Source organism: Aotus nancymaae, unplaced genomic scaffold, assembly GCF_030222135.1.
Source record: "Aotus nancymaae isolate 86718 unplaced genomic scaffold, 86718_ANA_hifiasm-v0.15.2.pri h1tg000062l, whole genome shotgun sequence".
In the NCBI taxonomy this organism is placed as follows: Eukaryota; Metazoa; Chordata; class Mammalia; order Primates; family Aotidae; genus Aotus; species Aotus nancymaae.
This window is the reverse complement of record NW_026988476.1, coordinates 25,300,189-25,317,067: the sequence shown is the minus strand read 5'-3', so window position 1 is coordinate 25,317,067 and position 16,879 is coordinate 25,300,189. Positions and strand designations below refer to the sequence as shown.

Here is a 16,879-nt window from a genome sequence, read left to right as displayed (position 1 = left end):
AGTCAATTAAACCTCTTTCCTTTATAAATTACAGTGCCTCAGGCAGTTTTTTACAGCACTGTGAGAACAGACTAATACAATATTGCAACTTGCAACATGCAGTATATTGTTTTAATGTAATCAAACAGCATTTGTTCTTATTTTGTCTTTATATATGTTGGGGTTTTTTTGTTTTTGTTTTTTTTTTGGGCAGTGATAGGTTGATTCTGATCTGGCTAGAAAAGTTAGTTTGATCAGAGTTTATAAAACTGTTCAGATAAGAAAATGCTATCATATCTTGTATTTAACTCCAAAGTGGATGATAGTCACCATAGGATGTTTAAGAAATTTACTTAGCAAAGAGAATTGAGCCAATCTGCAGATAGATACAGTCTACCCAAGGCAGATACACATATTTTCACTTATTCCCTTAAGAGTGATTTGATTTGTTTGGATTTGGTATAGAATCATTTCTGGATTTGAGGAAAACAAGGTTTTACAGGTTATGTTGCCAGGCAGGCAGCCATGAAGAAACCCTAATCTAAAAGATTCTTTTTACACTTAAAATTGAGGTAGGATAGACATACCTGAAGGCATGGTCTAAATTTCTCATCTTCATTCTTCCTAATGAGGCCAAAAAATTATCCTGTCTCCATTATTAATCAGTAAACCCTGGTTTGGGGTGGGGTAATCTGCAGGTCCATGAGCACTCCTCACTCCCACTCTAACACCAATGAAGTACTCTCTTGGCATGAAATGTGACTTGAATTTTTCTCTCAAACTGGCAACAACAAAAGCAACTTGCTACTAGCATTTCTCTTTTTCTCAAAGCCAAATTAAATTTTGCCAATTTACACAGAGAACAAACATGCTTCCACATTAATGGCTGTTACCAACTTGGTCTTAATCCAACCTTCATGTTCACACTCCAGTACTTTAGGTAAACAGTACTAGTCTCTTCTCCATTTTAGACAGCTCACAAGCTTCGAGAAGTTCAACTGGTTTCTTGCTACCTCCATCCATCCCCATCTCAACCTTCCCAAAAAAGCAACTCAAGCTTTTTATTTTGTTTTTGAAACAGCTTACTTTTTCCATCCTGAGTTTTCCCAAACTATTTCAGGGTTCTGACAATTCTGCCAGTGACTAAGTCTTCTCCTGGGGATAGCTGCCTCATTATCACTATTAAAAACAGTCACTCCTAATACTGACTGATAAGGATCAGAAAACTCATTGTTAACTCAATGCAAATTCCACCCTACCCAATCTAAAGATAAATGCATTACGAATGGAATAACAGACTCACCAAAGGAGAGAACTCCAGTGGTGTTTGTGTCACAATGAAGCTACTAAGTTTTGTATGTATTTCTAATTATTACTAATATGAAGAATTTATTACCATTTCCTCCCTCAATAACCAGTTACTATGTAAATTACTAAGAACCAAGCAAACAAAAAAAATAAACACACACACACAAAAACTCAGCGGTGAATGTGCTAACATTTTTAAAGTACTGCATCCTTCCAACTGATTTTCTGTTTGAGAAATAATTCTGTGCAGTACATGTGTTGTGTGGGTAACTTTTGTTCTTGGCAAGCCAGTCCTCCTACTTGAAAAATTAGGTAAGTTTAAATAAAAAGTCTTCTCCTAAACCCTCAAATGGAGCAACTGCTTAGGAGCTTAATTCTTGCAAAAACGATATCCAATTAATCATAAATTTATTTTTATCATCATTTTGCTCTATCTAGCTTGCTCAGTACTAGAGGAATGTGACACAATCACAGCCCATCATTCTGGAAACCTGAGATATTGCTGTAGAGACACCTCCCTCATCCACGCACAGCCATGCTCCTGCAAAAAAACAGCAGTGTCCAGAACGTTTTTTTTTTAATCAACCTTGGCCATTTTGTATTCACAAGAGTATGTAACTTTCTTCCATAAACACTTCTGAAAGTGTGTAAAGACTATAAACTACCAGAATACTTTTTTGAAGTAAAATGTATACACACACACATACACACACACACACAGAATACCAACTATATTAAAATACAGTTAAAATAGTTTAAAAAACTAATGAAAATACATGTTTGTCTTTTTAACATATTAAATAACAAGCTCTAATAACAAGTCTATTAGTTATCATAATTTTCAAATTGTGATCAACACAAATGATATTTTCATGATGTCTGCAAAAACTACAATGAAGTAAGAATATAGCTGTGATTTCTGTTGATGACAAAAATCACAAGTACTGGTAGAACGACAGTGGAAGGAAATGCTAAATTTCAGTCCTAGATTAGCAAAAATAAGTAACTTTTTTCTCAAATTCACAGACCTCTGAAGCTTTTAAACCATAATCATTCTGAAGCATTTAAAGAGATACTGAGATCATTTGGTTCAAACTCTTCATTTTAAAGATGAGAGAATTAAGGAGGAATTTGGAGATACTGCTTGCCTAAAGTATCTTGATTCCCAATCAAGAATCACTGTGTACTGTTTACAGTAAACCGTTTTCTTCTGTTTACCTGAATCTCCAATCTAGCAATACTTAGCAGTTACAATAGAGCGTGAAGAACAATATGCTTCATGCTAAGACCTATTATAGTTTCTGTGTACACCTCAGTTTCATCATCTGTAAAATAAAGATAATTAACCCAACTATGGAAGAACCTTAACATGAAAACCAAATTTTAAAATTCACGTTAAGTACTACAGCGAGGCAAGGCTGCTAATGAATTCCATGAATAACTGGACATTATTCTTTTTCCTTAGTGTTCTTTAAGTATCATCAAATTCTGATTTCATACATTAAATATCTTACACTATCCAGCAGATCTCCTGAAGTACAAACTGACTTTAGTTATAAGCCACTTCAAGTGGAAAATATGTTTAGAACAAAAAACTAGCTTTGGAGTCATGTATATATGCCTGTAATAAGATATATGTCTGCAATTCTATGCAAAATGCTTGTTTTCTCTGACCTTCTGTATTAGTCTGTTCTCACACTACTAATAAAGGCCTCACAATCAGCAGAAGGTAAAGGAGTAGCAAAGTCACATCTTACATGGCAGCAGACGAGAAAACTTATGCAGAGGAATTCCCATTTACAAAACCATCAGATTGCCTGAGACTTAACTCACTACCAAGAGGCCAACAGTATGGGAGAAACTGCCTCCATGAGCCAATTATCTCCACCTGGCCCTGCCCTTGACACATGGGGATTATTACAATTCAAGGTGAGCCAAACCATTTCATCCTCCATTTCTAAATCAGTAAAATGGGAATAAATGCTAACATGAGACTGCCATGAAGGTCATTAAATGTCAGTCCCCTTCTCTTAAAGGTATCCATTAGAAATATAATTTGGAGGTAACCTCCTAAAGCAACAAGGAAATTTTCTAATTTCTGCATTATATTTACTTTTCCCTCCATCCTTGATAGTTATTTTAAATCGGAATAAAGTAGGACACAGAAAACCTTTCCTCGTGTCAGTACATTATCTCTCAGCAATTTAAACACTCAAACTACCAGGCATTTTTTCCACAGAATCTTGTTTAAAAAGAAATTACACAGTAAATACACGCAATGAAAAAGGAAAGAAATTATAACCAAATTTCTAAACCAGACAAAAGTAAATAAACATTTGGAGGACAAGAGTCACACAAAATAACTTAACAGCTTAAGTATTTAATCATAGAAGGAGGGGGAAGCCAACAGCAGCAAGGCCACTCAACTTCTTCCCACACATTGTTTTGCCTGACTCCATTAAAAGAATTTGAAGAGGTCGGCTCTAGGCAAGTTAAAGTTATAGTGACAAATATGCAAACACATTTGGGTTGACTAGAACAACATACAGAAAATAGAGTAGGTAGCCCAGAGAACACAAAAGGCTAGTGGTACAAAGCAGATCTGCTAAAAAGGGGTGGAAAAAAAAACCATTATCTGTCATGTCCTCCTGTCACACCCTTTTATTTGTAGCCATAACTGCAAGTTGTTTTAAAGACAATGGCAATGTGATTAAGGGTACCTTCATGCTGTGCCAAAGCACATATACATAGCAATTTAGAACAATCAGTCTTACTTTCATGAGAGCAAAGGGTGCAGCCAAATGAAATGGGTGGATACCATATTAAACAATCTCAGAATTAGCTAATAGGATATAGGAAAAAATGATTCCAATGCAGATGCTAAGTTCCCTTCCTCCTTTACACAATAAATTTTTTTACTATTTGAAAAGCACTACTCGAGAAAGGTTTCCATTTACTAAGACCTAAACATGGCTTGTTTTTTTGTTTGTTTTTTTTTTGAGATAGAGTCTCCCTTTGTCACACAGTGGCACTATCTCAGCTCAGTGCAACCTCCACCTTCCAGGTTCAAGCACTCAGCCTCTTGAGTAGCTGGGATTACAAGCGTGCACCACCATGTTTGGCTAATTTTTGTATTTTTAGTAGAAAAGGGGTTTCACCATGTTGGTCAGGCTGGTCTTGAACCCCTGACCTCAAGTGATCTGCCCGCCTCGGCCTCCCACAGTGCTGGGATTACAGGCATGAGCCACCAGCCAGCCTGTTTTTAAACAAAGGTTTAAAAGACCATGTATCGATTTCCTTGTATAATCTGTTAAAATATATGCACTAGATACTGGATTTGACATCATATAATTTTCAAAATGATGCTATGCAGAAATGACTTCAGTAGAAACCTTTAAAAATATATAAGCATTGCAACTCTAAAGAAAACCACTTGTTTCACAAACAATAAAAGTGCAAACTTAGGCCGGGCGCGGTGGCTCAAGCCTGTAATCCCAGCACTTTGGGAGGCCGAGGCGGGTGGATCACGAGGTCAAGAGATCGAGACCATCCTGGTCAACATGGTGAAACCCCGCCTCTACTAATACAAAAAATTAGCTGGGCACGGTGGCGCGTGCCTGTAATCCCAGCTACTCAGGAGGCTGAGGCAGGAGAATTGCCTGAACCCAGGAGGCGGAGATTGCGGTGAGCCGAGATCGCGCCATTGCGCTCCAGCCTGGGTATCAAGAGCGAAACTCCGTCTCAAAAAAAAAAAAAAAAAAAAAAAAAAAAAGGTGCAAACTGAATGAAGCCAACAAGTAACAACATGAAGCCTAATGTGTGGTTTCTTGTGGGTTTCTACTGCTTTTATTCCTTAGGAAACAAATTATTCTCCCATAGGGTTTTCCTGACTCCATTTTCCCTAATCATAATAAAGTCCAAAACATTAAGCAATTAAGCAACTTGCTGGAAATTTAGTGTTCACATAACTCAACTTCATGGCTTACTACAAGCTAAGCATAAACTCAAATTGTATTTTTTTTAATGACTGGGAAAAGAGGAGGACTATGTATTATATACATGCACACATATTTAAGTAGGTCTTTAAGCTAGAAGGTCAAGTTCAGTTGATCAAACACACAACTACTCTACTACTAGACCACACAGGTTTAAATTCTGATACTGTCATTGTGGCCTGTCATTATTTTATTTGATGCATCAGTCTAACTTAACTAGTTAGTACTCTGTTGACAGGCTTTAGGGCAAAAATCAGAAAGGGAATGAAAAACCAGCCTCAACAATGATAAATTATGACTTTACAGTACTTGCAGTAACATGGAGAAATGTGGGGAATAAAATTCAGTTCTGGAAAAATGCTGCTATTGAGCTGATTCAGTAAAAATTTTTATGAAGTAATTTTATTGCTGACTTTCCCCCTCCCCTGTATGACTCCTATTGCAGACTTCTAAAACTTTTTTTTTTTTTTTTTGAGATGCAGTCTTACTCTGTCTCTCAGACTGGAGTGCAGTGGCAGGATCTCGGCTTACTGCAACCTCTGCCTCCTGGGTTCAAGCTATTCTCCTGCCTCAGCCTCCCGAGTGGCAGGGATTACAGACACATGCTACCATGCCCAGCTAATTTTTATATTTTTTGGTGGAGATGGAGTTTCACCATGTTGCTCAGGTTGGTCTCAAACTCCTGACCTCAAGTGATCTGCCTGCCTAGGCCCCCCCGAGTGCTGGAATTATAGGCATAAGCCACAATGCATCGCACCCAGACTAAGACTCATTTTTGAAATAGTTTTTTTCAGTTGCAATTCTAATGCACTAATTAGAATTTATATTTGAGGTTAAAAGCTTGTGTGAGAGACATCTACTGCTCAAACTAAACTGAAAGGAGTTGACTGAAAGGTGAGTTCAGCAACTCTTGCCCTAATTTACTCTAAGAATAGGAATAGACTATAATAATTTCCACCCAAAAAGTACAAAAACAAAGTAGGTAAAAACCACATTTTAAATAAATCTTTTTTTTTTTTTTTTTTGATACAGTCTCACTCTGTCGCCAGGTGCCAGGCTGGAGTGCAATGGTGAGATCTTGGCTCACTGCAACCTCCGCCTCCCAGGTTCAAGCAATTCTCCTGCCTTAGCCTCCCAAGTAGCTGGGACCACAGGCACGCACCACCACGCCCAGCTAATTTTTATATTTTTAGTAGAGACAGGGTTTGACCATGTTGGCCAAGATGGTCTCGATCTTCTGACTTCGTGATCCGCCCACCTCAGCCTCCCAAAGTGCTGGGATTACAGGTGTGAACCACTGCACCCGGCCAAATAAATCTTTTTAAAAAAGATTTTGAAAAACCAAACCTGTCTCATAGAGCTCCAAACCTAGAAAGATTATTACAATAAAAATGGGTTAGGTTGGGTTGGGCACAATGGCTCAAGCCTATGATCAAACACTTCGGGAGGCTGAAGTGGAAGGATCACTTGAGGCCAGGAGTTTGAGACCAGCGTGGACAACACAGCAAGACCTTGTCTCTACTACAAATGTAAAAATTAGCTGGGCACAGTGGTATGCACTTGTGGTCCCAACTACTAGAGAGGCTGAGGCAGAGGATCACGTGAGCCCAAGAGTTTGACCTTGCAGTGTGCTATGATCATGCCACTGCACTCCAGTCTGAGTGACAGGGCAAGACCTCACCCCAAAAAAATGAAAGTGGGTAGCTGGGCATGGTGGCGGGCCCCTGTAATCCCAACTACTCAAGAGGCTGAGGCAGGAGAATCACTTGAACCTGGGAGGTGGAGGTTGCAGTGAGTGGAGATCAGGCCACTGTACTCCTGCCCGGGCAACAAGAGTGAAACTCTGTCTCAAATAAAACAAAAATAAATAAATAAAAATTAAAAAAATAAACATTGGGTGGGGAAGTGGGTGAGTGCTGTGGCTCATGCCTATAATCCCAGCATTCTGAGGCTGAACAGGGAGGACTGCTTGGGGCCAGGAGTTTGATACCACCCTGGGCAACATAGTGAGATCCTATTTCCACAAAAAATTTTTTAAAATTAAAAAAAAGCAAAAGAGAGAGATTTTCAAGGATGAGAATAACCATGATGGTGTTAATGAGTTAAGGAGCTGGTGTTTCAAGTACTGAAAATAATCTGCTATTCCTAAAAGTACAGCACTCAATGCATGGTAGAGTTTTTACTGCTTTTAATGATAGAAATGAGGTTACCATAGTAAAAGTTAAAATCACAAGCGTAAACACAGACTTAGAGCTAGTTTCATTAGAAGATATATACTAACTCATATTAAACAATTTCATCACTTTAAGAGCATACACGTCACTGTAACTAAGCAATAAATCCAAACACTATTCTTTCCCTGTATCAGATGGCTTATTTCTGATGTAAAATCAGTATTACAAGGAACACAAAACAGAGGGCTTCCCAGTAAGCCTGGTGAAACAACTCTTCTTTACATCAGTCCCAGAAGATCTAACTCACAGTAATCAAGGGGAACTGAAACTGACTCTCCATTCACTACCCTTACTTCTGGACTCTCTCATTTCTTCTTAGGCAGTAAGATGGTCCTGGTATACAAGGCTTCCTGGCCTCCACACTCACAACACTTGTCTGAACCTGCTCAGTTCACAACACCATTCTCCCTCTTTCACAAAAGTTATTGTTTTTATTAAGGGGGAATGGGAAGCAAAATGAGGGAGAAGGAAATTAAGGGTTTAAGAAAGAAAAGCACGTTCCCATAAATTCCCAGGAACTTTACAACTATTTAAAAAAAAAAAAAAAAAGACAAGAATGGGGAGGAGGGAGTTGTCCTAACTACCAAATTCTTCTTTGTGATACTTGGTAAAAATTGGTCTGCTTAGTAAATTATGATATCATGACTTTAGTTCAGATTTACTCATTTACAAATGTAAGACTTGCTGGGCATGGTGGCTCACGCCTGTAATCCCAGCACTTTGGGAGGCCAAGGTGGGCCAATTACTTGAGGTCAGGAGTTCTAAACCAGCCTGGCCAACATGGTGAAACCCTGTCTCTATTAAAAATACAAAAATTAGTATGGTGGTGGCAGGCGCCTGTAATCCCAGCTACTTGGTGAGGTAGAATTGCTTGAACTCGGGAAGTGGAGGTTGCAGTGAGCCAAGATCGTGCTACTGTACTCCAGACTGGACAACAAAGCGAGACTCCGTCTCAAAAAAATAAAAGTAAGACTCTCTCCTCTCCATTTTTTTTTTTAATTTTTACTACAGACAGGGTTTCACCATGTCAGCCAGGATGGTCTTGATCTCCTGACCTTGTGATACTCCCGCCTCGGCCTCCCAAAGTGCTGGGATTACAGGTGTGAGCCACGTGCCCAGCCTGACAGTTCTTATAATGATGCTAACACTCAGTGAAGCGCTCAAAATTTAAAGAATAGCCTATGCTAAAAAAAAAAAATAATAATTTTTTAAGCCTGTAAAGAGAAATTAATGAACATTAAAACACACTATTCTGTTTTCAGAATTTATTCCAGAAGAGAAAGTATCTTTGCCTAAATTAAAGATCTTTAGGGGGCAAACACTGGTGGCAAGTCTTGCTCACCTCAGATCCATCAACAGTATTCAAAATCCCAGGATCATCTGACAAGCCCTGACAACTGTTAACCTCTTTACTACTTCCACTATTCACCAAAAAAAGGAAATACATCTAGTTCAAACCAAAGGTAAGTCCCTTATTCTTTGCTGCATTTACCCCAAAACTACCTACATTAGATTTTCCAAAAAAAAAGAAAACAATTTCTTAGTCTTTAACCAATTCTTTTCTAAACCCAGGAATCATCATAAAATCTGTTTCCGTACCTAATAAGTAACCACTTAGCAATACTAATTATAAAGCCTACTCTAGCCACAGAGTGCATGAGTAAAATAACTACTGAAGGGAACTGAAAAGGCTTGAAAAGACTCCTGCACCTCCATACTTCCCCACCCCCAAACAAGTGGCTCACACCTGTAATCCTAGCACTTTGGGAGGCCAAGGCAGGAAGACTGCTTGAGGTCAGGTGTTCCAGATCAACCTGAGTAACATAGTGAGACCGTGCCTCAATTTAAAAAAAGAGACTACAGAGTCACTTGATGAGAGCAAGGCTATTTAAAACTTTCTATTCTATTAACTGCCTAACATCATACAAACTTTCTACACAACCTGGCAAGGCAAACTAAAAGATGACAATTATCCCAGGTTCAAATCTACCTGTGTACCTATCACTATATAGCTGACAGAGAAATATTTTCCAAAAAATCACCTCCATGTAATGTTCTGCTATTCAAACCTAAAGTTTAGTTGGAATACTCCTATCAGTAAACTGTTCTGAGGTCTCACTTACAGAGACAGGAATTGCTGCTTTATTTTTGTTCTCAATAGACATTACAATTCTAAAATTTACAAAAGAATAACCTTTGTGTATTCAGAATTAAAAGAATATTTAGTATGCTCAATAGGATATGAAGCTTAACAAAAACAGATCATTCATTCTAGACAGAATAATTCCTTCTGGAGTAGATATCTAAAATACTGTGTGGAAAAATAACCAACATTTCAATACACAGACTTTTGAACTGTTTTAAATTTACCATGTGCTTGTATTATATATTCTAAAACTAAGTATACCTCTAGATTTAATCACCAATTTACAGAGAAAGAACATGTTGAACTAAGCCACAGATGTAATCATCAAAATCCAGACTCTGAAAAACACTAGAACAAATGTGGTTTCTTTAATAACAACAACAACAAAAATCATCAAAGAGAGGTAGTAAAATGGAACCTATAGACTAAAGGGGACTTAACGGTCATTACCAACCAACTGCAAGGTAGAAACCTTATATGGATCCTGATTCAAACCATTACCAAAATAACTATGACATCTGAGACTAATGAAAATTTGAATACCAAATACCTCAAGATATTAAAGAATGAAAGGGTGACAATGGTATTGTGGAGATATATATATGCAGATATACTCTATCTTTAAAAGACAAGGATTCTTTAACATGAGTTATATATATGTTATATATGTATACCTAATTCATGTTGAAGAATCCTTATCCATAGACATAGACACAGACACACAGACACACAGACACACACACACAGACACTCATTTTAAAGAATCCTTATCTTTCAAAGACACAGACTAGACTGCCAAGAAGTAATATCCAATCTGGAATTTGCCTGAGAATAATTCATGAGGGGGAAGTAGGAGGGGAGTAGATGAAATAAACTTGGGCATGATTTGATAATTTCCCCTCCTACATGAGTAGAGTGGTTGGTAACCGTTGGAAGCTGGGTGATAAGTTCACGGGGATTTCTTATATGCATTCCATCTACTTTTGCTTGAAAATTTCCGTATCAAGTTAGGAAGTCAAACATTTACAAAATACTTGTATGTAAGTGAAGAAAATGGATCATTTAAAAGTGATAAACACAAACTTAAATATATCTGAGTTTTAGATAAAAAGGAATCTGAGGACACTAAGACTCAAATCAATCTAAGGCATCACATCAATCTGTTAGTTTTGTTAGGTGGGATAATGGCACTGTGGTTATGGGGGAAATTATCTTTTTAAAAGACACATACCAATGTAATTTGGGCCAATATAACATATCTAGAATTTTCTCTTTTAAAAGATAAGGACAAGAACAAGTAGGGCAAATATAGGGGTGGGTTAAAACTAACTGGTACAAACACAAGGGCTCACTGACCATACTTTTGTGTAAGTTTCCATTTTAAAAAGTAAATAGTAATAACAATAGCAATAAAATAGATTTCAATGACTTCCTCCACTCATCCAGGAGGGTAAAAAAGAGAAATAATCCTAGTTCAAATAAGGGTCAAGTATGGGAGAAGGGGGAGAAACCATTACACCAGCGGTGTCCAATCTTTTGGCTTCCCAGGGACACACTGGAAGAAAAATTGTCTTGGGTCACACACAAAATACACTAACGATAGCTAATGAGCTTAAAAAAAATTGCAAAGAAAAATCTCAGTGTTTTAAGAAAGTTTACAAATCTGTGTTGGGCCGCATTCAAAGCCACCACAAGCTTCAGGTTGGACAAGCTTGAATTACACATTTAACTCACCTGAGTTTCACAAATAATCAGCAGAGGGCGTGTAAGGGAAGTTTCAACAGTGTTCCACCACTTACTGGAAGCAAAAAAAGTTTGTTTTGGGAAAAGAATGATTTCCTCCTGCCAGTCCTGCCCTAGACATCCATTTATAAAGGAACTTTGAACATTTCTCAAATCTAAGAAGCAGACAGTCAGTGTATGTTTCATATGCAACAAAAAAGCTTCCCTAACATCCTAAGACATAATGATTCTGATTATACACATACAGTTTCTGGGCGTGAAAACAGTACTTTTTTGGTCCTGGTTTTTTGGCTGTGCTCCAAGATTTCTTTTTTATCAAGTAATCTTTAGTGAGATCCTTTCTTGGGAAGAAGTAGGCTTTTCAAAGACTTTTATGAAAACATTTGCACATACACAGAGATACACATTTTAGCATTTGATGTAATGATACCAAGTGTTCTTTAAGGTTCTAAAAAGACAAACACCATCTAAAATTATCTCATCCTATCAAAATTTCAGATAGAAGCTATCACTACCATATCTAAATCACATAATTTTTGCTGGTAAAGAGAAAAGGAAAAATAACATGTTCTGAGCACTTACTATATGCTAGGCATTTAATATGTATTTTAGGCTAAATCTTCATAACAACCCTAATAGGTGGGTACTATTACTGTCCAAATATTACAGATGAGAAAACAGGGGCACTGAGCGGCTAATAAGGTGTTAAGTAACTTACGGCACCGAATAGTAAGCGGGAGAACCAAGATGTGAACCCTAGCAGTCTGACTGCAACACCTGAACTACTCTATGTTAATACTGATAAAGGAGTTAAAAAAGAAATTACTTAGACAGATAGTGAGAGTATAGGAGTCCTTGGTAAGGTTTTCCTTTTAATGAAAAGCAGCCCCAAATCATTTTCCTAACAAAGAGCAGCCTGTAAAATAAAGCTGCAGACACAGATGCTGGCAGTTGAGCCAATCATGTTCAAAATGGTGGCTCCATCTTCCCTTCTTGCCAGCCATGTGTACAGTAAGTAGCATCCAAAAAGGCGCCGGTCAAGGGGAAAGTCCATTTGCATAGTAAGATTAGAGTGGGTCTTCCTACAATTGTAGATTCTAATTTACTCCCCTAAACCACTGTTTTAAAACAAATTAAAACTGATTTATGATACTGGAGAAATAACCAGGTATAGTCTGAAGCTCCTTAGAACAGAAATATTTGTATGGTGGGGAATAAAATATATATATTTTTAGAGGACAAACTGCTGCTGGGCACGGTGGCTCACGCCTATAATCCCAGTACTTTGGGAGGCCAAGGCAGGTGGATCACAAGATCAATAGATCGAGACTATTCTGGTCAACACCGTGAAACCCCGTCTCTACTAAAAATACAAAAATTAGCTGGGCATGGTGGCGCGTGCCTGTAGTTCCAGCTACTGGGGAGGCAAGGCAGGAGAGTTGCTTGAACCCAGGAGGCAGAGGTTGCGGTGAGCCAAGATCGCGGCATTGCATTCCAGCCTGGGTAACAAGAGCGAAACTCCGTCTCAAAAAAAAAAAAAAAAAAAAGAAAGAAAAAAAGAAGACAAATTGCTAATTAAGATTCAAAAGTAATTCACATTAAAGAATCAGAATATTCTAGTCAAATTTTTAAATTAAAAATTGTTTCCTAGAGTAGGCAGGGGAAGACTGTTTCCATTACTATAATTTTATATAAATGATGGGGAAGTTTTTCTTTTAAAAATCAAGAACAGACTAGGCGTGGCAACTCACACCTGTAATCCCAACACTTTGGGAGGCCGAGGCGGGCAGACCACCTGAGGTCAAGAGTTTGAGACCAACCTGACCAACATGGAGAAACCCCATCTATACTAAAAATACAAAAATTGGCTGAGAGTGGTGGTACATGCCTGTAATCCGATATACTGGGGAGGCTGAGACAGGAGAATCGCTTCAATCTAGGAGGCGGAGGTTGCGATGAGCTGAGATTGTGCCATTGCACTCCAGCCTGGGCAATAAGAGCGAGACTCTGTCTCAAAAACAAAAAAACATCAGCAACAGTAAAACCTATCCACTTGTCTACCACCCCTCTACTCCTTCACTAAATTATACTTCCTTTCCAGCTACACAGTTGTAACTTTTGCCTTCCTGCTGAATCTAATTTTTAGGGAAGATAAAGAGAGAACATACAAATTCTGCCCCCAAAAGAAGCCAAACTGTTCCTGAACTGAACTAAATCTAAGTAGTGGAAGAGATAATTAAGAGCCAATTCTGGCTTATTTAATATATATTTACTTTATTTAAATTAGCATTGGTTAACTTAAAAAAAAACAGAGAGAGATAAGGGACTTGTTCAGGCTGGCCTTGAACTACTGGTCTTAAAAGATCCTCCCATCTCAGCCTCACAAGTAGCTGAGATTACAGGTGTAAGCCACTGCACCTACAGCAATCGTTAACGTTAACATAACATTACTGCTTCAATCACAGCAGTTTCATTTGATCCAGTAAATCATGGGAAGCTAGAGCAAATAAAAGATAATGATCTCTTTGTGACATTAGTGTTCCACTAAGCTGTTCTTAATTTCTTAATTTTATTTCAAAGTATTCTTTACTATAATAGGAAAGTGTTTTGTGTAGTCAAGTTCCTCCCCAAGACTGGCTGGGTTTGAATTCTAGCTTCAAAACTTACTAGCTAGACAAGGTATTTAATGTATGAATCAATTTTCGGCAAGAAAAAATGGCCAAGAATATTTACCTAGCCAGGTTCACACCTATAATCCCAGCACTTTGGGAAGCCGAAACAGGCAGATCACTTGAGGCCAGGAGTTTGAGACCAGCCTGACCAACATGGCAAAACCCCATCTCTACTAAAAATACAAAAAATTAGCTGGGCATGGTGGCACATGCCTGTAATCCCAGGTAGTCGGGAGGCAGAGGCAGGAGAATTGCTTGAGACTAGGAGGTAGAGAAAGCAGTAAGCCAAGATTATGCCACTGCATACCAGCCTGGGCAACAGAGAAGAGACTCTGTCTCAAAAATAAAAAGAATATTTACCTCAAAGAGCTGTTACAAAGATTAGAATAGATAATATATATATATAAATGCTTAGCATAAGGCCTAGTCCACATTAAGAAATAAAGCTATTAATATTGTCACACCTCACTTTGCAGAAAGCTACCTCCAGTAGGAAAGGGATGGTCCATCTGGACACCATGGAACACATTCAAACCTAGAGGGTTTTTTTCCATTACAGAAGGTTCCCAATTTAGGATGGTTTAACTTACGACTTTTTGACTTTACAATGGTGCAAAAGTGATACAGATTCAGTAGAAACTGCTCTTCAAATTAATCTGTTTTTCATTTTCAGTATTCAATAAAATAAGATATTTGGCACTTTATTATAAGGTAGGCTCTGTGTTAGATGATTTTATCTAACTGTTGACTAATATATGTATTCTAAGAATGTTTTAAGGTAGGCTAGGCTAAGCTATGATATTTGGTAGGTTAGATATATTAAATGCATTTATTTTCAACTGATTTATTGGGATGTAAGTCAAACAGCATTAACTAAACCACCACTGAAAGCAACTTCACCACAAAACCACTAGAAGACTGAGGCAGGTGATGTACTTGGGCAGACTAATAGTCCCTTTCCACTAACAGAATATAGTCCTTCAACTTAGCACAGCTTTGCATCCCTGATATAATTCTGGAACACAGTAGTCTCCAAAAGCAAAATTTTAAAAGTATTTTAAATTTAAAATTACTTTTTAAATAATGAAAATAACACTTTTAAATAAAAATATTTAAAATGTAAACTAAAAAAAAAAAAGGGCTGGGTGTGGTGGCTCATGCCTGTAATCCCAGCACTTTTAGAGGCCAAGGTGGGGGGCGGGGATCACCTGAGGTCAGGAGTTCAAGACCAGCCAGGCCAACATGGTTAAACTGTCTATACTAAATATACAAAAATTAGCCAAATGTGGTGGCACACACCTGTAATCCCAGCTACTTGGGAGACTGAGGCAGGAGAATTGCTTGAACCAGGAGACAGAGGTTGCAGTGAGGCAAGATCGTGCCACTGCACTTGAGCCTGGGTGACAGAGTGAGACTCCACTTAAACAACAAAAAAAAGTTTCTTTACTTAAAGAAATGACATTTTAAAATTGCTAACATCTACCCCTTTCCCTCTTACCCAGAAGGGCCAAAACATTGCTACTGGGAGTCTAATCTACTATGCCATAGTACCTATGGTAACTAAGTAAGAGGTCTCTGCTACCTAAGACTATCAGGTGGTATGGGAAAAACATGCATATATATCCTTTCTTTTAATCCTCCCATTTCCTATTTTAAAAATAAGTACTGGATGAGCACAACGGCTCATGCCTGTAACACCAGCACTTTGGGAGACAGAAGGGTCTTGAGTCCAGCAGTTCAAGACCAGCTGTGCAACATGGCGAAACCACGTCTCTACCAAGAAAAATACAAAAATTAGCTGGGCATGGTGGTGCACGCCTGTAATCGCAGATACTCTGGAGGCTGAGATGTGAGGATCACTTGAGCCTGGGAGGTAGAGGCTGCAGTGAGCTGTGTTGGCACCACCCAACTCACTCCAGTCTGGATACAGAGCAAGACCCTGTCTCAAAAAAAAAAAAAGTAAATACAGCTTATAATACTACCCAGTGGCATAGAAAATTACTAGAAAGTTTTTCCTTAAGTCTTAACAAAAAGCTCATATTTAGAGTTAAAAATATAATTATGGACATTTAACGTTCTATTTAAAAAATTACAGTTTAAGCAGAATACATGTCATGTAATATATCTGAACCCATTTAGCAATTGGAGAATAAAAAGAAAGTTAAGAAAACAAGACAAAAAATATTAAATAAAAAAAAACAAAAAATACATATTACTTTCTTTTTCCCCATTAGGTTCAAGAGTACTTTAAGATCAGTTAAAAATACATTTCTAAACGTTAAGAAATGTATGTGATAGAAAACAGGACCAAAGAAAATTAATGGTAAATTAACCTTACACACAAATTGATCCTTTAAAAAAAAAAAAGAAAGAAACGAGGTCTTTGTCATGCAGGCTGGAGAGCAGGGGTGCAATGACAACCCACTGTAACTTTGAACTCATGGGCTCAAGTGATCCTCTCACCTCAGCCACCTCCATGTAGCTGGGACTACAGGTGCACTCCACCCTATGCCCAGCTAATTTTTTCCCTAAATATGGGGTCTCCCTACATTGCCCAGGGTGGTCTCAAACTCCTGGGCTCAAGCAATTTCTCCTGCCTCGGCCTCCCAAAGCACTGGGATTACAGGTGCATGCCACTACACTTGTCTAATTTGTTGGGGTTTTTATTAGAGGTGGGGTCTTGCTATGTTGTCCAGGCTGATCTCCAATTCTTGGTCTCAAGCTATCCTCCCAACTTGGCCTCCTGAAGTGGCGATTACAGGCATAGGCCACTATGCCCAGCCCTAATTTACTTTTTTAATT

The 16,879-nt window shown here is 38.1% G+C and overlaps 1 protein-coding gene across 3 annotated transcripts in view; it reads right to left on the bottom strand.

Annotated features, from left to right (window-relative positions):
* Positions 1 to 16,879, bottom strand: part of FBXO34 (F-box protein 34) — an 85,730-nt gene that overhangs the window by 48,491 nt on the left and 20,360 nt on the right. The window contains exon 1 of one of the 3 annotated variants that reach the window (XM_012451003.2): positions 11,397 to 12,349. The exons of the other annotated variants lie outside the window; for them this stretch is intronic. The gene's annotated coding sequence lies outside the window, so the exon portion shown is untranslated. Of the gene's footprint in view, positions 1 to 11,396; positions 12,350 to 16,879 lie in introns of those variants that run through there. 3 annotated transcript variants of the gene reach the window in all.